General features: G+C 30.6%; 1 long non-coding RNA gene across 1 annotated transcript; it reads left to right on the forward strand.

Moving 5' to 3' along the window:
• The first annotated feature begins 4400 nt into the window (after positions 1-4400).
• Positions 4401-5781, forward strand: LOC148765015 (uncharacterized). The gene is made up of 2 exons (XR_016029817.1): positions 4401-4660; positions 5550-5781. It is a non-coding gene; the product is annotated as an uncharacterized LOC148765015 (long non-coding RNA).
• The last annotated feature ends 16752 nt before the right edge of the window (positions 5782-22533 follow it).

Here is a 22533-nt window from a genome sequence, read left to right on the forward strand (position 1 = left end):
ACAAAGAAGATCCGTTTCATGAGAAGTGCTTAAAAGATATCGGGAGAGGTCGATCCGCCGTCTGAAGGGAGTTCGGCATTGGAGGGAGTCCAAGAAAGCGGATTGAGGAATTACTTTGAATATCAACAAGTTCAAGTCGTGTGCAAGAACGACATCTTATATATAAAAGGAAGATATTTTGACCTATAACCCTAGATGTAACCCTAGGGGCAATATTGTCATTTCCTTTTTAACAATATTTTTTTTTGCCTTTCTTCGGTAGTTTTTTCTCCTTTTTTGGGTAGTTTTCTTTTTTAGTTTTTTAAGCACGGAAGTTTTTTTTTCCTTCCATTATCTATTATGTCCATATTTGTTGGAAGTTTTTTTATGATTTTTTGGCCGGTTTTTAGAATACATTATAACATTTAAAAAAAAACCAAAAAGTAAATAAATAAAGAAAATGGAAAAAAACTTCCCACGACACAAACTGTTTAAATTTCTCAATTTCCCACGATATATTAAAACTGCTTACCTTGCAAGGCAAAAAACTCTCTGATTTAAACGCACGAATCCAACACAACTTCTTTTCGCAATCTTTCAGACTTTTAAGAAATTCTCCTGGGCATGATGCTAAGTTGGGTATGTTTTTTTGGGATTCTTCTATGGTGCCGTTTCAGAAATTAGAGGTACCTAAATATATTTTTTGGATTCTTCTACAATAAATTATGTGTGCTTTTTTTTTTTTTTATTAATTTTAGTAGACTATGGATCAGCAATACAGCTTGATTGTTTTAAGATTTCTCATTTCATTTTTGTACCAAGATCGATTCGTCTATTTTTTTTTTTATCTTGCAGTTATAGACCTATTTCTCTTATTTTGAGTTTAGGTATATTTGCAATCTCTAATCTAATTATATTTTTCAAGTAACCAACTTGAATATTTTCCTTATACTAAATAACAGACGCAACAAATAATTATTTGGGGCAAATCTCAGTTTATTTTTGAATTTTATTTCCGTATGCCAATTTCATGAATAGTTTTTGTTCGGGGTATTTGCACTCGGCTCCCCTGTGAAATCTCTAATTGGCAAAAAAACCCCTCGGATAAAACAATTAGCAAATACCCCCCTATGAAAGGAAGTCAATGACAATAAGGACCCTACGAGCGAATCGTGGGATACACTCGCGGTTCATGCAGCTGGGCGTGCGTTTTAGGACATTTTAGGACAGGAAAAGACATAAAAACCCTTTGTAAGAGGAAAAAAACTCAGATTGATTTAATTATAAATAATCTAAAGTTATAGGACTAAATTGTAATTATCAAAATTGTCAAAACAAATATAAAGAATACAGGAAAAAAAAAAAAGAATAAATCGTCTTCTTCCCCAAATAATTGAACCACTCCCCTTCCTCCATCCCCACCCCCCTTCCTCCATGGATTTCAACATCATCTTCTCCTTCATCAACTCTCTCTGAATCCAGCAACTGCCCTCTCGCAATCTCCACCCGGAAGCCGCGGACGCCTCGGAAACGGCCGAACCAGACTTACAACGAGGCGGCGGCGATTCTCTTCACGGCTTACCCTAAGATTTTCCCAACCAAAGCAAACCCCTGCAAATTCACCAAATCGCATGGCGGTAATGAAAAGAATCCGTTTTTATTCGAGACGTCGGACTTGCTTATGCCGTTTCGGGTTATGGACGACGGTTCGGAGTATTTGCTGCATCCGCCGCCGCCGAAGGGGTTTAATTTGGTGGAGAAGGTGTGCCGGAGTCCTGGGGAGATCAATTCGCAGGGGAATTCCACCTCTGAAATATGGAGATCTTCTCCGACGTTGCCCAGCGACCGCCGCCGCCGCGAGTTCAGATCTTCTCTAAAGTCGTCGCCAATCGAGGTCCGGCGAGCTACACTTCGCCGAATTCTCCGACGAATAGCAAAGCCCATCGCAAAATCCTCTCAAACACAGCTGCCGTTGCAGCCGCCGTTGAGCTATGAGCTGAGAAATTAAAATTGAAGTGTGCGTTGTTTTTTTTTTTTCAATTGGAGAAGAGGGCTAAATTGAAAGTGCTAGGGACTGAATTGAAAATTTTGAAAATTTCATTTGAGTCATAAAATTCTAGAGGTTGGATATATTTATCTGAAGGGCATTTTTGTCATTTCGCGTAAGTCAACGAGTCAGTGCACACAAAGGGGCGGTGGGCTGACTAAAACACAACATAGGGGGTCATATGCTAATTTTTTTTTCCGGGGGGGTTTTTTGCTTCCGAGAAATAACACAGGGGGGTCTATGCAATTAACTCGTTTTTGTTCATATGTAGAATATTATTGTTTATTAAATTTTTCCACTTCTTCTTCTTTGTCGTGTTCTGCAAAATGTTTGAGGAGAAGGCACGTAACTTATGTTAATTTTCTCTTATAATTTACATTGTTTGTCACAAGTTTGAGTATGTTGAAGAGGTATGCATTTTGAAATTCATTTTTCACAAAAAATAATTTTGTTTTGATTGGATGTTTGAGAGTAAAGTATGCATGCATATGTCTTTTCTTTTTTACTTGGTTATTATACTTGATTCTATTTGCCCTTTAATTTAGCCAATTCACTACTTTTTTTAGGAGAAATACGATCACTTAAATTAGGCACCCGTGGCCGAATGAGAAGGGAGTAAAGGACCCTCTTAGTCACCCGTGGCCAATTCACTACTTATGTTTGTCTACATTTTAATGTTATCTCGAATTTGGAAGAATTTTAGTTTGTTATTATTATTTTGTCTGTTCTTAGTATTGACGCTATCAAATTTTGTAATTTAATAACAAGCGAATACAGAACACTTCTTGAATTTTCTTCGACTGTTGCATAAAGTCCTAAACATATACAACCATTTATCTCAAAAGTGGGTTGGAAAGAAAAAACAGTGAAGATTGTTTTATAATTAAAACATGTAATTGTACTAGGGGTATTTTAGACATTTCTATTTTGACAGTTTTTTTTCCTTTTCCTTATATTAATTGTTTATTTTTTTTATTTTTTTTTCGTACTTTCAATTTTTCTTTTCTCGGTGATTTTGGTTTTCTCTATTGTAATGAAAGTCTTTTTTTTTTTTTTTTTTTTAATTTAAAGGTTTCTTTTATTTTAATTTTTTAATGAAAGTGGTTGTCGATAGATAAGGAATTTTAAACGGGTGAAGTTTTTAGTGATTAGTGGATTCCTATTAATAAGGGATTAAATTGATTCCATAATTATCTTTAGTTTTGGTGTTTTATTTTTTCTTATTTAATTGTCTCATAAATTACGGTAATAAAAATTGATTCCATTATTATATTTAATATTCGTGTTTTTTGTTTTCTTAACCAATTGTCTCATAAATTATGTTAATAAATAATAAATAAATTAATTAAAATAAAACCGCCGACGATATAAATAAATTATTTGTGATTATTCCATATATACTTCCACCTCTACCACTACCATCCTCCACTAATCATTTGGTTTATCATAAAAAAACTCACATAAAAAAGAAAAAAAAACATCCTCTTACAAATAATTTACAGTTGTGACTTGTGAGTAAACTAGAGAAAAAGAAGAAGATGACAGAGGCGGTTAAAGGTGAAAATTAGGAAGAAAATTACATATCACACATTTTTTATCAAAGGTGAAAACAGTTGAATCTCGGTTCAATTTTGGAATACTTTTCTTCATTATGTACGTAATTTTGTATGATTATATTCGGTGTTTGTTTTTTCCCTTTGTCCATAATTTTCAGGTTTTTGGAAGATTCCGCCATCATATACTAGAAGAAAAAACTCCTCCTCACAAATCATAAAGTAAAGGCTCAAGGTAACAACTTCTTAAATTTGGTCTCCATATTCAATACAATGGGGGGTGTTTTCAACTTTTTTTTTTAATTAATAATATTTATGGTCATTGTTGTTTGTAGTAATCCAGGCATCTCCAACAATTGTCTTGAATAAATTTGTTTAGCTACAGAACCACATCTAGAATCCGTCGAAAAAGGAAATCTAATTTCATATATTATCATTTCGAAAAACAAATTGCATATTTATGGCATTTGGTATATCTTGAATTAAAAGAGCAACCATTTGTCAGAAGAGTACGAAAAAACATCCGAGAAGAAAAAGTAAGAAGAGATTCTCACAATTTCTCTGTCCGAAATTCATACAATTTATTCTCACTCTCTTGAATTTCCTTTTTTCCCTGTATTTTCATTTTTATGTAACCGGCCAAAAAAATGTACCCGTCTCTGTAAATGTATTTCTTTTTCCTCACAAATTTGCACTGTAGTTCTAATTCATTTAGCGGGGTTAGCTGTGCATATAGATTTAGGTAGAAATGTTTAAACCCATCGAACTGCTTTTACCCTCATATGGTGGTGTTTCGGTTATTATTATTAAACAAGTTTGTAGATATTTATTTAAATTACCTCACTATTTCTGTGTTTTTTGTTGTAGCAGCGTTTTTTCACTTTCTCGGAGAAACATAATCTCCCACTTAGCAACGCAAGTCTACTCAACAGTTAAAAAATTTCTGAGAGATTAGAAACAATTCTCTCATATGTTAACCCCTCAAATCATAAGAAAAATGAGATGTGATACAAAGAAATCTGGGGTCGGGCTGAATAGCCGAAGTCCTCTTTCGTGATCCCGGGTACCTCATGACTCAGGGGTGAGTTTTTTTTTTCGGAAGTTTTTTTTTTTGTGATTTCTTCTTTTATTTTCGTGTCTCCTCCCTTTATTGGAATCTGGGGTTGAGCTTTGAGGGTTTTAATTGATCGAATTTTGAGAGTAAATCTGATTTTTTTCCTAATTTTTTTTAGGGTTAAATACAATTTGCACCCATTTACTATGACCATTGTCGCATTTACCCCCTGTACAGTTAGTGGTGCAAACTGTATTTAACCGAGACGTGTTATTTCCACCATTAAAATATCTTATTTCACAACGAAATTAAATGTATTTCCCATTTTATCCATTTCTTCTACTTTCATCTATATTTTTTACAAATTTATAAACCGTCCACCACTAAATTAATTAAAATATTTATAAAAAAAAACCTCACCATTTTCACTGGAATCTTTACCGCAAAATATCACCCTCTCCACCAAGCGAATAATACTTCCGTTAGAGAAAAATATTTCCCAAGGTAAAAAATAGTAGGAATTAAAAAAAATTAAAAAGTTAAAAAAATAAATTAGAAATATAAATAAATTAGAACATATGAGGATTAAGCGAATATAAGGAAGGGTGGTGGATTATAAATTTGAGGGTATTTATGACATTTTATATAGTTTTTGTGGTGAATTGAGATACTTTGGAGGTGGAAATAACACCGGTCTTTTTTTATAATGCCACTAAATTTTATTTTTATTCCGATATCCTATTCATGATTGTCTCCATAAATTGAGTTACAAGATTCTTGCATTTCGTATATGTCGCGTGCATCGCAAGGGGACCTTGGACATGACCTAAATGACTTCCACTCATACATCTTAAGAAAAATTATTCATAGAACTTATGTCTAAATTTCATGACTGATTCTTATTTCTGCAATGCAGTTGCTGGGGCCATGAGTATTACTATATTGTTGCTCTACTATGAGATTTTTGTCATTTTAGACTCAATTTTGTTGCCGTCATTGTAAGAAATTTGTTTTATGGGACTTGAGATCGTGTACTAATTTTAATATAGGCCTGCTTAACAATCAATTAGAATTGTAGATTACTTCTATTCTTATCCATTGTATTTATGACACAATTTGATACGCAAATGCTATTTGAAGTTGTAGAATTCTCCTCCGTGCTTCCCCAAAACAAGAAGCAAAGATGTCAAAGTAGCGTTCTTAGAAAAAGAAATTCATGCAAAAGTAAAGGAAAACTGAAGCCCGAGCTAAGAATGTAACCAACTTTTTTGCCTCAACTTTTTTGAAAGATACTAGGTTACCCAAGTAGTTCTGCACTAATGGTTGTATTTATGCAGGAAACAAAAGTTAGGTAAAACCTCTATTGCTGTTTTAAAATTTTGAAAACTCCAAGCCAAGTCATACACACGGAGAGAAATTACTGCACGTACATTGGTACATTTCATTGGGAATAGTTGGTTATAAGTATTATAATAATGTTTTGAGAAAAATGGATTTGTAAGGTTTCTCCATTAAATGTTTATTTGATAAAGATATTTAAACTTAATCATACATCGAATTGTTTTGGCCATAATACAGAAAATACACGAGATAGTTTCTTGAACTTATCACAAGTTCATTTTGGTTTGTGAATGTATAATCTATTCTATGAACTGTATGTTTATTTGTTTTCTTTAACAAAGCTTTATCGAAGGTTCTCTTAACAGGATGATCGTGTGATTTTGCCTCATCAACAAATTGTTTGAATTATATTAAAATTCAATGCCATGTTTTGACATTAGATGCGAATTGGTTCTTTTATTATTTTCTATACTTTTCAAATATTATGCATTCCACTTCTATTTGAAATTAGACTGACACATAAAATTTCCTGCCAACTTTTACAATTTTTTTATGAATAGACTATTGGTATGAATTTTTAGAGTTTCATGATCCTCCTCTTTTACTGATTTGACAGTTTACGTTTTTATGTATAACTCGATCAATTATTTTGTAAAACTATTTGCATGGTATAAGTAGCACAATCAAAGGGGGTGTTGCTTACAAAATCATTATCTTTTAATAATAGACGAATATTATGAATCTTTAAAATTTTATTGTCTCCTTATAGTTTTTCATTGATTGATACATTTTCGCTCATAACTTTTAATGGACCAATTACTTTAACTAAATAATATTCCTTAAGACAAATATTGAACATAAAATAATAAAGCTCATAACAATAATTAGATGTATGTCAACTATTAAATAATTACTTTCCTCTATTTTGAATTTAACCCCGTGCAACGCACGGGGCATGGTTACTAGTATAACATAAAGAGAGAGTCTTTAGTGTTTTTTATTAAGTCCAATATTGTACACTTAAATCTGAACTAGCTAGTTTGTAAGTCTTCGTGGATGTAGGGTACATTTGTATCCGAACCACATTAAATTCTTGTGTTATTTTATTATGCTTTTAGTAGATTAATTATGTATACACACAACAATTTTGTTACCACACCTAATGTCGTAACAAGTAATCTATTTCAACAGAACAAGTAGATTTTCATAAGCATATAAATCAACATGAAGACACTCAAAAATTGGAGAAAAAAAATATACTATATATATAAAAAAATATCATATACAGTTACAACTTTTATGTTTTGATTTTTAACAAAATAATATTATCACAATTTTATTAATTTAACTCTATATATATACAAAATTAAATATTTATTATTATTATTATTATTATTATTATTATTATTATTATTATTATTATTATTATTATTATTATTATTATTATTATTATTATTATTATTATTATTATTATTATTATTATTATTATTATTATTATTATTATTATTATTATTATTATTATTATTATTAGACGGCGGTTATATGCAAGCCCATTTTTTTATTAGTTTAAGACCTCCAACATAAAAATACTAATTTACCCTTAATGAAATTTAAAATCAAATAAAAAACACAAAATATTAAAAAATAAAAAAAAAATCATTTCCTTTGTGCAAGACCAAATAAAATACATAAATCCAGAAACCCCTCTTCCTTATTTCATGACTTAAAACTCTCATTCTTCTTCTCCTTCCTCTTCACAAACCCACAAAGAAATCCTACACACCAAAATTATCAAATACATACCAAACATTTACGATGGAACCAGAAAACAATGATATGGTGGTTTACGATGGTGGAGAACACAATGAAATATGTTTTAACCGTTTATTTTGGCTTTTGGGTCGTTTTTTTTTTGTTGGGAAAAAAATTCGACGATACCAAAAATCGGTCTGCGAATACCGATTTTTGTTACTAAAGTCTGTAACCACATTCCGATTATTTTAATAAAAATCGGTACTTAAAAATCGATTTTTGTAGTAAAAATCGACATGACAACACCGATTTGTTTTTGTATTATCGGTATTGTCATGCCGACTTGTACTACAAAAATCGGTTTTTAAATACCGATTTTATTATCTGTGTTTTTTTAAGACCGTTTTCTCATACTTTCGTGCATCAACCTAGGGGATTCATGAAGGATTATTCGAATGAATTATCTAACGAATAAATATTTGAGATACGGAAAGCTCTACTCGATTGGGTTAAAGGAGTGGTAGACGCCACCGAATGGTGATAAACATTTTCGTTTCAAATATTTAAAAAATATCAATTAACCAAATATATAATGTATTATTTAAAAAAAAAAATTCAAAAAATATCGGTATTCGAAAACCGATTTTGTACTCACTAATCGACATTAGAACGCCGATTTTGACTTGTAAAGTCGACGTTGTGTCGCCGATTTGGTTAACAAAAATCGGTATTATGACCCTAATTTTCGTGTACAAAATGGGTCTAGATAAACCGATTTCGGAAACCAACGAAAAAAAATAAAAAAACAAATTTCAATCTCAATTTTTTTTCCAAAATCGGCCAAATCATTGCAACCCAACAAGAAATAAGCATAGATTAATGTTCATTCATACATAGTTATCAATAATCGATGTTCGATTAATGTTTTCAAATTTACAAATAAAAATTTAGTAAAAAGGACATCGATGCTCGATTAATGTTTTCGAATTTACAAACAAAAGTTTAGTAAAATGGATTTACTTGTTGGTGGTGGTGCGGTGGTGGTAATGGGGCGGCGGGTGGGTCGCTGGTCATCGCCGGTGCGGTGAAATTCTCGCTGGTTGGCAGTCGTGATATATTTTTTTTTTTGTTTTTTTTTGTTTTTTTGGTCTTGAACAAATTAAAAATAAGATTTATTTGTATTTGAGTATTATTTGTGCATAAGGGTATATTTGTTATCTTTGGTCTTGATGTAATAAATTTAGATTAATTTATGGGCTTAAATTAATAAACTATTTTATGTGGTTTTGAACTAATAAAAAAAAGGGCTTGCATATAACCGCCGCCTTATTATTATTATTATTATTATTATTATTATTATTATTATTATTATTATTATTATTATTATTATTATTATTATTATTATTATTATTATTATTATTATTATTATTATTATTATTATTATTATTATTATTATTATTATTATTATTATTATTATTATTATTATTATTATTATTATTATTATTATTATTATTATCAGGATTCAAATCCGCCACTGGCGCCTATATTGGGTCCTATAGCTATTATATGTTTGTGTGTAACTTCAAGTTGTGTATGTGCATCCGTTTGTTTGTATGTGCTGCGTGCGCATGCATGCGTGTGTTTGTGTATTATCTACTTTTTATTGTTGATGCTTGTTTTCATTTTTGGATCCAATATCTGTTTTTATCGAACACACTTAATAAAAGAGAGAAAAAATATTGACTCCAAGGAGTTTAGCTAATAGCTAATGAAATAATATGAACATTTATACATACATATATATATATGACCCTCGACCACATATGTACACTATAAACTCGGCTCTTGTGCATAAATCTGCGAACCATTCGAGTTTTGTAAAGTGCATTAGCTAGTCATTATATTAGGGTCGGATCTAGACAACTTTGTAAGGGAGGGCGATTTTTTGTTTTTCCAAATAACACATCTAAAGGTAAATTAAAATTTCGGGGGTTCTTGGACAGTGCCTCGAAATTTGCTATTCACAAAAAAAAAAAGAGGTGATGTAAATTCCCGGGGTGCGAACATACATATTCATAAATTATAACTAAAAAATGATCATTTTTTTTTTCTCTTTTGGGGACGTATAATACGAGTTCAACTTAAAAAGTATTAGTAAGGAGATGTAATTTGAATCGTTAGATGTCACGTAATTAATCCACCAATTGAATCACTTTGTTGCTTCCTATGTCACATTCAAACAAGGGATGTGATAAATGTCGTTCGAGCTTTAATAATAGCGTTTCGACTTCAAACGACATTTTGATCATTTGTTATTCCAAATTTTGCGAAACTCAAAAAATAGGATTTGTAGTATTATATTCTGAATTAGTTTTCTAATCCAACTTGAATCACCAAAATTGGATGTCAGACGAGAAAGATATATATGAATCAATGGATATTGCCCACAACTTTGATGTATTGAGGTATCTAAAATTCAAAATGTGACTCATTCATGCATAACTTTGTCACACGGCATCCAATCTAGCGGAGTTAAGTTGAATTAGAAAACTAACCCAAAGGACTACAGTTTTCATGTTTCGAATTTTGCCAAAATCGAAATAAAAAATGCAGCAAAATCAGGTTTGAAGTCAAAACGATATTAGTAAAATTAAAACGATATTTAACATTTCAGTTCAAACAATAAGATTTTTTTGAGGTGGTATAATGATGAAAAGGAAAAGGAACAAAATGCTCTCCTATACCGGATGTCGGATCTTATATATAAAAGCAATTAACGTTACGGCAACCTAATGGTATTGTTGTAATATACTTTTTCTTTAATTATATTTATTTATAAAAGTAACTCTAATGGCATTTCTGTAATATCATTTTTTCTTTTTTAATTTCTTGGGCAATTGTTTTGTTAACACACATTATCGATGATATATTAATGTAACAATCTAACAAAACATATATTCTTTTGCTTTTTTAAAATTATATCATCTTTTGCATTGTACGGGATAAATTACTAGTAGCCTTAATAATGATAACCAATATTAAGGAGTTATACAGTAAAATCTTTATAGATTAATATTTGATAAATTAATAATTTCATTTAAATAATTATTTTTTTCATCCTAACTTGATAAATACATATTAAATTATTAATTTAATTAATTTAATATTCCCTAAATTAATATAATTTAATTAGTTTCAATATATTAATTTATAGAAATTTAATTATGCAGCAATATTAGAGGTGAATTGAAATTTGAAGCACTTATTACGAGTATCCCCTCACACTTTTCTCCAATGCTAAATAATAATATAATCTTATCTCCAAACCTTTTTAGGCAAAATTCACAACTCTTCTCCAACAAATAATCGACACCTAAGAGAATTTAATAGTTGACAAGACTCAACTCAAAGGACAAACCCAATTATAATTCTCTCAAATAGTCTATTTAGGATCCACAAGTTTTAATTACTATATGTTTTATTATATTTGTTTGTATATATCATGCACTAAAAGTTGTGGTTCCATACATAATAATTAATGTTACCAAATAATTTTGCTTAATTTTAATATCTTTGCCGACTCAAGTTTTGTGCGTCGGATGATGGTTGGCAATCGGAAATTTGGTTCAGAAATGAGTCGGTTGATGGATTATACATGTCATCTAGTTCACTTTAGAAAGAAAAAAAATCAAATTTTGGAGTAAAAATATGCACATTCTGCGTAATGTCACTGCGCGATCCTCATTTATCAGTTCAATAATTAATAGCAATTTGACAAAAAAATATAATTAATAAATTCAAAGTAATTAAGAAACCACATCCTTTATTTTATAGTTTTTAATAAAATCTTAATAATATAGTTGGTTAACCGATAATTATCGATCAACCAACTTTTGATAATATTAGAAACCACCAATTGAACCATTATAGATGGGTTGGTTGAAATTTTCGACCTGATCCAATGTCTCTATGAAAAAAATATTTTCACCTAAAAATCTTATCAGTAATGGATCGATTGGTGGATAAAAATCAACCCAGTTCTAACCCTAACTAGTACTAGTAACTAATCGATGTCTATCAAACCTATAAATGTACGTGGCTTATAAAACATAGAATGTTAAACACTGAGGTGAAAGCTGGGACATAATTTCTAAATTTTTCGAAATTTCAATTTTCTATTATCCAAAAAAAGTTGGATCGAAATCGAAATTATATATGAGATTCTGATATAACCTTTTGATTTTCTAATTTTCTGAAATTTATATTTATAATACCAATATTAAGTATTATTATATTGTATATAATAAATGGATAAAAAAAAATTATGACGATTTTTGACAAAAAACACCATATTTTGTAACCAATTTTTTCGTTATAATTTATGTTTCTTTCCCCAATAAATTTGAAATAAAATTAGAATTAACTTGGACAACTAAAAAAATAGATTTTTTTTCTTCCAAATTTTAAATTTAATTATGATTTATTCAATTTTCACCATAATTATCATATATGTGAAAAATAAATAAACATAAAGGCCTCCATCATTTTCCACTACAAAGCAAAAGCATTTACATAATTATTCAATGTTGGGTGACAAAGGGATGCAATCCAACAGACAAATTGCTTTTAGTAATTGATTGGGTTAAAGTCATCAACCTTTAGAAAATAAGATCTTAATTAATTTTTAAAGTCAATTTCACGTTATGATTTTATGCCGTTTAACCACCCTTTAACTACACATTTAAACAGTATATAATTAAAGCATAATTCTTTAATATTAATTTACGAGTGGTTAATCTTGCTTATCGTCACCGAGTTTAACGACTAATCATTATTGATTACGATACTTTTAGCTTTATATAAATAAATGGTGATAAAGACACCGTAAACCCTCATGGGGTTTGCCGTCTTGAATAGTGGTGGAAATCGGATGGAATGGATCAGAAAAGTCTATTTCGGAAAATTTTCAATTTTCTTTTGGAATTAAAAAGAGGGTTTCAATTTTCATTCCAAAAAAATCATAATGCAAAAATCCATTCCGATTTCGGAATGCCCCAGAGTAGGTGGAAATTTGGAAATTACATTAGTTTATAATCACTTGTTTTGAATTCAGATATGCTGCGACTTCTTACAATCTTTTTCAAAACATTGCAGGAAAATATAAGAAAATCTAAAAGAGAATTCGACAAAATGTAATAAATAAAACTCATGTAGTAAAACATGTGCATTCATATTAACATTATTTCGAACAGTGATAAAACCACGACTATTATGTACTTACACAGTTTGCGTATAAAATAACGAAAACCACTCTGTATTTTCTTGAGATGAACTTCCTGCTCATGCAATCAGACCGGTATTAATGAGGAAAAAATACCAATCACGTTGAAACGGTTCTTTATAATTAAGGGACGGAAATTATTGGATTATTTAAGAAGGTGTTATATGTTTTTTTTTTATTTTCAATCCTAAAACATATGTTACTTTGATGTTAGGGGTATAATTATGATAATTTATTATTTTTTATTAATAAATACTTAAATGAATTTATCTCAAAAAATTATAAAAAAAATTGGACTCATTAATTACACTTGTGCGATTGGGGATTTTGTCAAATAATCCCTAAATTATAATCACACTAGATGGGTTAGATGACCATTTTTAAAATATTGATTCTTGAAGAAAACCCTATTAAATATACTTCCCGCTCTTTTCACTAACCAATCATTCATTCATACTCGAAAAGAACGCCGCCGCCTTTCGTACGTGTGCGATTCTCTCCATTTCTCTTTATGCATTTCCATTCATAATTCTTGACGATTCTCTCCATTTCTCTCTCTCTGCATTTCCATTGAGTTCACCGTTTCCGTCTTTCCAAATAATTCCAGCCCTAATTTCTTTCGTAATTTGTTCATCTCACAATTTCAATTTCTTATACCCAACCATAATTTCTTAACCCTAGCCATGGTCAATTGGCTGCAATTCTGCCAAAGCATTCATCACATAATCAACAACTTCAAATATATTTGGCGTATCTTACTACTCGTGGCATATTTAGGGGGATGGATATGTATTTTTTCTACAGTCACATACACTGATTTTTTGACTGAGGAATTGAAGGATTGGGGTATACGAGTAACTTAGGACGAAATTGGTGATAACTCATATAAGTATTGGAGCATTTTTGGCCGGTATTTGTTACGTGGTTTATTTTTGTTGAGATACTATGTCAAGAAGATCATCTGCAAGGTCTATCAATAGAGCAATTAGGGTTGTACAGATTCTGGCATTGGGTGGATTTCCGGTTGCCGCGGTGTTTTTGTGCGTATTGTTCCAAGACGGGTATGCAGTCTTGGGGTTCGGTGCTCTTAATCTTTCTGTTCTTTTTGGTACGATGGTAACAAAGTTTGAGTCAGATTTCGGTCTAGGTGATACGTTAATTGATGTGGTATTAGGTGCTTTGCACGTAAAAAACTACAAGTGGTGGACGTATGTCGTTGCCGTGAGTATTTCCTGCCTTAAAGCCCTAGTAACAATGGTAAGGGTGCGAGTCAATGAATTTGAAGCGGACCGTATTGCGACAGAGAGGGAAAACGAGATCAGGGACATTTGTGAGAATGAGATGGCAGACGAGAGAGTTGCTTGGCAAAGCATTAAGGACACTTTGCTTAGCGTCTTGGAGGAGGAGACAAGGGATAGGGAGAGAGAGAAAGCGAACAGGGAGGGAGAGAAAGCGGACTGGGAGAGGCAGGCGGAGAAAGATGATTTTGAGATGGAGAGAGCGCTCTAGCGGAGAGAGACTGAGGGCATGGTGAGTGAGAGAACACGCTGGCAGAGCGAGAGAGAGCATTGGCAGAGAGAAAGAGAGAGAGGGTTGGGAGGGAGAGAGAGAGAGCGTTGGCGGAGGGAGAGAAGTGATATGCTTCTTCAGTTGGACATGGAGATAGTCATGCGTGCCTGGGAGAGAGAAGTATGTGAGAGGGAGCTAGAGGAGGGGCTGATTGAGAGAACCGAGTGGACGGAGACAATCGACATCCTTAACCGGATCGAGAGAGAGAAGTACGTGTTAGGGAGGCAGAAGAATCGCAGATCGAGAGGATCGAGTGGAGGGAGAGAACGGACATCCTTAACCGGATGGAGAGAGAGGGTATCGGACATCGAATGCTAAAGATAAGATTAAGTTTTTCAGTGCTGCCAAAACTGCCGATGCATTCCTTATGCGAGAATTTCAAATTCGTCACAGAAGTTTGACACGACACATTTATAATTATTTCGGGAACGCCTTTTTATTTATAACACTGTATCTCATGCAATTAAGTGATAATATTATATAATAAATAATATGGTATTATATGAGATAGAAACATGGTTATGTTGCATGATAAAGTTATGGCGTAATAATATTGCACTATATGTTATAACTGCCATGATAACATTATTTTATAGAGCATGATAAATCTTGAATGTTGTTATGCTTGAAGCATATATAGATACTTTGAATGTTATTTCTCCTTTCCAATTTACACCACTAGTCTTGATCGATGATTTTAGGGTTTGCATAAAATAATAATTAGTTAAGAGGACTAATTAATTTTTCTAGCTAGCTATGATAATTATCCATGTGATTATGTTTCTAAGTGTAGTTGTTATATATGGTCCATCCTAATAGTCCATCTAAAAATGGACCCCTAACCAAATGTCTTTAAATTTCATTGTTCCTTATGGGTAATGTGCCATGTTTCGATATGTTAATATATACTTCTCGTCAAAAATATATTTCGTTCAACATATATTTCAATAATTGTATCGTCAAAACTAACACACGCAAATTTATCGATCAAGTGTGAATAGATCCATGCAAGGGGTATAGTAATTGGTTGAACAAGAAAAATACAACTTCAAATAATCGATTCGAATCATTTCACTGACACTTTATATTAGGTCGAATTTTTCAGGCATGATTTATGTTCAGTGCAATTTACATTTCTCATGTACTGTATATTGTTACATGAGAATAAAGGTATACTGAATATCGATTAGCATTTGCATTTGAAGAAGTCTATATGACAGATTTGAAATCGTTTTCTTTTAATTATTTTGGGCAAAAAAATATTTTAATTTGTTTTCAATGTGAATGAAAATTATAGACTTCATGTGAATCACTAATAATTTATGGTCGAATAGTCCCAAACTTCCTCTCTAAAACAATTATTTGTTAATTAATTTATCATAAGATCCTAGGCATATAATTTATGCTAAGGGAATCTTCCATCCCTTGGGTTACACTAAGGGCATATTCTATCCAATACTATTATATTCGATTTTTTACATATAACATAGGTGTTTTTAACATCACAACTTAAATTCCAAAATCACTGTTACACATAAAATTATGGTTATTCACTTATTTGGTTTAATCACTATATCACCAAATCTTCTATTTTTACCAAATAGTTTGTTGAAGAAATTCACGTTTCTCACTTTCCACCATTTTCACCATTTTGTTTTTCCACCAAATAAGATTTATTGTAAGTGCATCATTTCTTATAACAAGATTATCGTAAATATATTAGTGTTAGTTCACGAGATAGCTTTCAAAAGATAAATACGTTTATTTACTTGTACTGTAATCAGAGGTTCCGAACCTTGAACCACCGGTTCTAGAGCCTTGGCCAGGTCTTGTAGAGAGGGATAAAGACACAAAAATATTTTATTTTTTTCTTAAATCCTTCAAAAACTATTTTTTTTTTTTTGTTGCTAAAAGTTCGTTGAGACACATCGTTTTCATCTTACCATTGGTTCCATCTTTTCCAATTGATTAAAAAAAATGCTATCCAAACTTTTTATAGAAGCAAAACGTTGTTACTCAAATTCATGTCATCCGGCTTTGCCCGTGAGTTAAATCGAAAATTGGATGTCACTTATGCCTCAAAAATGCGTTTTTTCAATTTGCCAAAAAATTCTCAATATTTCAAATGTGTTTCAGTTGCGTGACCGGTATTTTCATTGTTTATGTGTGTTTCTAGGTCATACTTTTGCCTTTGTTTGACGTTATATAGTTATATAAAATTAAAAATGAGTTTTTGCCGTATCCTTAACAAATTCACAAAGATGTTGGTTTTTTTTTTTTTTTTTCCATTTATTTTTCAATACATGCCATCGAGGTTTAATAAGGCTAAAAATATCATCAAACATGAACAAATTGACAGAAAACACCTTAAAATTGGTTAAATGTTTTTGAAAAATTACTTATTTCAACAAATTATGACCGTGAACATCCGAAAATTAAAACCGCTAGAGAACTTTCAAAAATTCGCAACAAACTTCCGAAACTTAGCGAACTTATGAGAATTGAGTATATTCTTTAAATCCCAAGCGCAATTAATATACTATATATATCACATTATATATGTGATGTCTGCAAATATAAGGCAATATTGTACTTAATTCTAATATATTTTACCCGATGTAGCATCTACTCAACCTGAATCAATTATTTTATGAAGTATCAAGAAACACATTAATTAATTATCCGCTGTTTTGACGTAGCATTAAGTTTTCTGGCACACTCATTAGTTAATGACAACATGGGCCAACACATAGTCATACATACTATCAACTGTTCATCTCAATTCTTTAGTGTCCCACGTCGTTTAATTTCATTATATAATCTCTATATATATTAATTAATTGTCGAGTATAAATATTATTGTGATTTTTTTTCTATGGTACTGAATAAATTAGGGGCCCCACACACCTCTCAAAACAATTAATTTTCATGTAGTCGAATTGAATCAAATTGAATTATTCACTCTCATTTAATGAAATCCAGCTATAAAATCAGTATTGAACCGTATCTCATAATTACACGTAGAATATTATGTGTTACGTGCTCCAACGAAAACTCAATAATACAAAGTTACAAAAAATATTAATGGGAAAATTGTGTTCTACATACTTCCACTAAAACACAATAATATAAAGGTTGAATTGCTTAATTATACTAACAGTTTCCTCAAACTCAAGGTGGGCGATTGATCGATCAATTTGAAGTTGTCAACCCAATCATAGTGACGTCTTTTTTGATATGGCGCGTAGCACCTCGCATTTGCGGCGCTTGAAAGCATTTAAAATTTTTAACAACTCCGATAATTGTTTGTTTCCATTGATTGTATAGATTGGTTAAAACGAGGAGTGTAGGACAACAGTGATTTATAATTTTTTTAGTGATCTAAGCATAATAAAGAAGAGGAAACACCAAAAGCAAGACTGGTTTATCAAAAGTATATTCACTTTAGAAAAACAGTGATTTATGGGTTTTTTCGCCTCGATGGAATCGAACAGAAGATGGAAAAATATAAAAAATAAGAATGCAAAGAAAAATAAGAGTGATAATTTATGGGTTTATCTTTGGTTAAAGCACGGAGAATAAGAAGAAACACCAGAAACAAAATTGCAATGACAAATAAAAATAGTGTTAATTTATGATGTTTTTCTATACAGAGCGAAAGATGGAAAAAACACCAAAAAATCAGGAGTATGACTCTAATGCATATTAGAATATTTAGAAAAGTATCATGATTAATTAATTCATTTGTGTATTATTCCATTAAAGGTTCCATATTTACAATAAAATATATAAGTCATGATTAATTAATTCATTTATGTATTATACTATTATTCCATTAAAGGTGCCATATTTACAATAAGAAATATAAGTCATAGTTACAATTTAACTAGAACTCTTAATCTAAATATAACTCTGTAATACGAGAATCCTAGCTAATTACGTCTATACAATTAATTAGATTAAATAAATGGCAAATAGACACATGACAAGGGTACTTACTTAAAAAATAGATATTCAGTTTGTTTTGTCTTGCACAATATATTCAAACTTATTTGCTAACAAGGAAAACTCTCATATATACACCAAAATTATCTTCACTCCTTGAAACCCTAATTCAATTTCAATTTCATAATTTATGCCCCAATTTTGTCCAATTAACCAATTTTAACTCTTATTTCAATTTTGGCCCCAATTTTGACCACCACTACCGTTGACCTTTTTGTTTTTTGAAATTCTTTTTTTTTTTGAATTTTTTTTTTCCGGCATGCCAGCTGTAGTTGATTGTCGAGGTCAGCCGCCGAGCTCCAACGTTATTTTTTTTAACCTGTTTTTAATTAATATTGTTGTTTTGTTCTGCAATATTAATTTTGTATGAGACAGTAATATTGCAGTCAAAGACAGTAATATTATTGTCCTAATTGTAATATTACTGTCTCAAACAATACAATTGTTGTTAACACAATAATAATAATGTATTAATTAATTTTATCGTCTTGGCCTGCAATATCGCCGTTTTCGACCATAATATTACTGTCTCCGACAGTAATAACTAATATTACTGTTTGGGACAATAATATTAGTAATATTATTGTTTTTGCAATCAATATTACTGTCTCAGACAGTATTTTTATTGTTACCACAGTAATTTAGGTAGAAAAGAATTGAAAAAAAAAAGTCAACGCCGGAATGTGGCCGAATTTTTTTTTTCTAAAAATTGTTTTCTACAAGAAAAATTATTTTCAAAAAATTGTGAAAATGGGGATTAATGTGATATATTTGTTCAAATTCGGTGTCAATGTGCAATATTAATGAAGTTAGTACAATTGATGAAATTGATGTAAATATATTATGAAGGATATTTTAGACAAAAGACATGGAGATGAGTTTATTTGCAAAACTATTTTATTAGACAAAAGACATGGAGATGGATTTATTTGCAAAACTATTTTTTATCTAAACGTATATGCATTTAACTCTAGCCCTATGGACCTATTTACCATTTGCCAAATTTACAAGTATATACGGACACAAACACTCATAAACAACAGGGCCGGTGAAGGTATGCTAGAGACGCGGCTGCTTCCTAAGACCCCGATTTTTATAAAAGTTGAAGTGTCCCCTAATATTTGTTTATACTCTTTATTTATTAGGAATAATAGTAAATAAAAATAAAAATATATTAACAGTTCAAAAATTCGAATAGTCATTACTATATTATTTGACATAGACTAAATATTTGTGAGTCAATTTTATATTTATTTTTTTCATTTTGAGTCATAATATATATTACTTGACATCGTTTCTATAGTTGTTGCAAATTTCTATATTTATTATTGTATTTATGTGCATGAAATGTCTTACGTCTATTACTAATAGTTAGATATTGAGTTCATTTATCAAATCTTTATTTCTATTTCAAGTTTCAAAAAATTTCAAACAATTTTGTGTATTATTTTATAATCTACATTGTCTATGTCTAATTTCAAGGGATTTCAACAACTTGGAAAAATAGCAAAAAAACCAAAAGTATGGCTCCGATTCCATATTATAATCTTGATCCTCCAAACAGCAAGTCATCACCTCTCGATCTAGTGCACAGGTTGAATATCAAATTGTCGCAAATACCACTGTCGAAACAACATGGTTATACAATCACCTTCCCTACTCTCCTCAGAAAGTCACCATCGTCTATTGCGACAACGTCAGCGGTGTCTACCTATTCAGCAATCCTATTCAACACTCGCACACTAAACATGTGGAAATTGATATCCACTTTGTCCGCGATAAAGTTGCTTCAGCACGTGTTCGGTTCCTCCATATCCTATCTACTTACCAGTTTGCCGATATCTTCAAGAAAGGACTCCCCTCAACTATTTCGAGTGTTTGTCTCCACTCTTCACGTCCTCTCCATTTCCGTTTTAACTAATGGGGTGTACTATTATATCTTGTAAATATTTTACGATATCTTAGAAATCTTATAATCTTGACATATGTATATTATAATTTCCTTGTGGTTATGGTTTCTACACATAAAATTGAATAAATACTAATAATACATCGAAAGACAATCATTCTCTCTTTCTTCGATTCTGTTCTTCCTATAAAATCCGATATAATACACGAATAGCGAATTCACTTTGGCCTAAAGACAAATATATGCTAAATAGGTCAACTTAGTCATGGTTGATGGCTATTGGACAGGATAATGAAGAAGAAGCTTCCTCTCATTTATATATTTATTATTTCAATCAAACATTTAGATTCGTTCAAGTTGATCAAATGATTTGGATATATAGTTGGTAGAATTAATTGAGATAATTTCAACGCAAATAGTGCCCTTTCGTGTTCTTAAACAAACGTTACCACAGTTGTAAACTAATTTTACTGCCTGCCCTGCGTTAACTTTACTATTATTGATAATTAACAATAGTATATTTAGGGGCTTTTTGGCTAAGCTTATTTTAAATAGCTGATAAGCTCTTACGTCTGATAACATGTTTTAAAAATTGATAAGTTGTTAAATCTTATTTTTAAAATGTCCGGATGATAAACTTATTTTTATTTTTTAGTTTTTACTTATTATAAGATCTGAAATAAAAAAATAGGGCATAGCTACTTTTAAATAATATTTTATTTGCTCTCCCACAATTTATTTTAGAAAATTTATTAAGATTTTTTTTTTTTTTAAATTACCAAGCACTTTAGAAGAGTTTCTAAGCTGTTAAACATTTTATAAGGTTAGGCAAACACCCTCTTAGAATGAGATAGTGAGTTCTAATTTTCTTTCTCTCTACTATTTTTCATATAACAGCATTTGATTTTTAGAATAATTACAAAAAAAAATTAAGGCGGTCGAGAAAAATTACGTTTCATGAATTAACATCTATGTCGGGTCAAAACCTTTTTTTTTTTTTTTTTTCTTTTTTCTCCAATTTCTAGTTTTATAATTTTTGGTGATGAACATTCTTGGATCAATGGTTAACAACATTATATGAGAAAGTCTTATTTTTTCTGATTTTTTTTCCAATGTACGAAATTTTGTGTCTTGTGCATCTACAACGGATGAAATACACCGAAAAAAAATTATGCATATAGATTTACACACACAATCACTCATACATGTGTGTAATACGCGTAAGCGTGCAAATCGGACGGATCAGAGCGGAATTGGTCGTTTTGAAAAACAATCATTTTTTTTCGAAAGTGAAAACTGGTTCCAATTCCGTTCCAACAACGTAGGGAAAACAAATCAGAAATTGGACCACAAAAACTTGTTCCAAAATCGAAAAATTTCGGATTGGAATCCACTGAATTCGGAAATTTCAATTTTTTGTTACCTAAAATATAAAATACATAATAATTTGGTATTTTAAGTATAAATCGGATCGGAAATCGGAATCTCCTATATATTCCAATTCCGATCCAAATAATTTCGGAAAAATCAGAACTCGGAATTTCGGAAAAATCAGAACTCAGAATTTAGGATTTTGAATTGAAAAATATTGTTCCAAAATCGATGTTTTTTGAATTTGAATGGATGGAATTCGAAAATTTCATTCCAATTTCCACCCCTAAATACGTGTATTGAATATATACACACAGTTAAATATTATCGGATAAAATTTACCGGTGTAGTATCGAACAAACCATGTTTTATAATAAAATCTTGGCTTTGTTACAAGGTGCTCAAAACAAACTCATTAAAAAAGTCATAATCTTGCATAATTTCAATCTACTATATACTAATTAAATTATTCAAGACCTGTTTAAAATGTGTGGACTTCTTTGCTCCATCAATTCTTTAATGCCCATATAATCATCATTGATCAATACTTAATTCTAACCCAAAAACAAGTAATAATAATAAAAATAATAATAATAATAATAATAATAATAATAATAATAATAATAATAATAATAATAATAATAATAATAATAATAAAAGATACTAATTAAT

Source organism: Erythranthe guttata, chromosome 14, assembly GCF_056151865.1.
Source record: "Erythranthe guttata isolate IM_541 chromosome 14, IM_541, whole genome shotgun sequence".
Classification (NCBI taxonomy): Eukaryota; Viridiplantae; Streptophyta; class Magnoliopsida; order Lamiales; family Phrymaceae; genus Erythranthe; species Erythranthe guttata.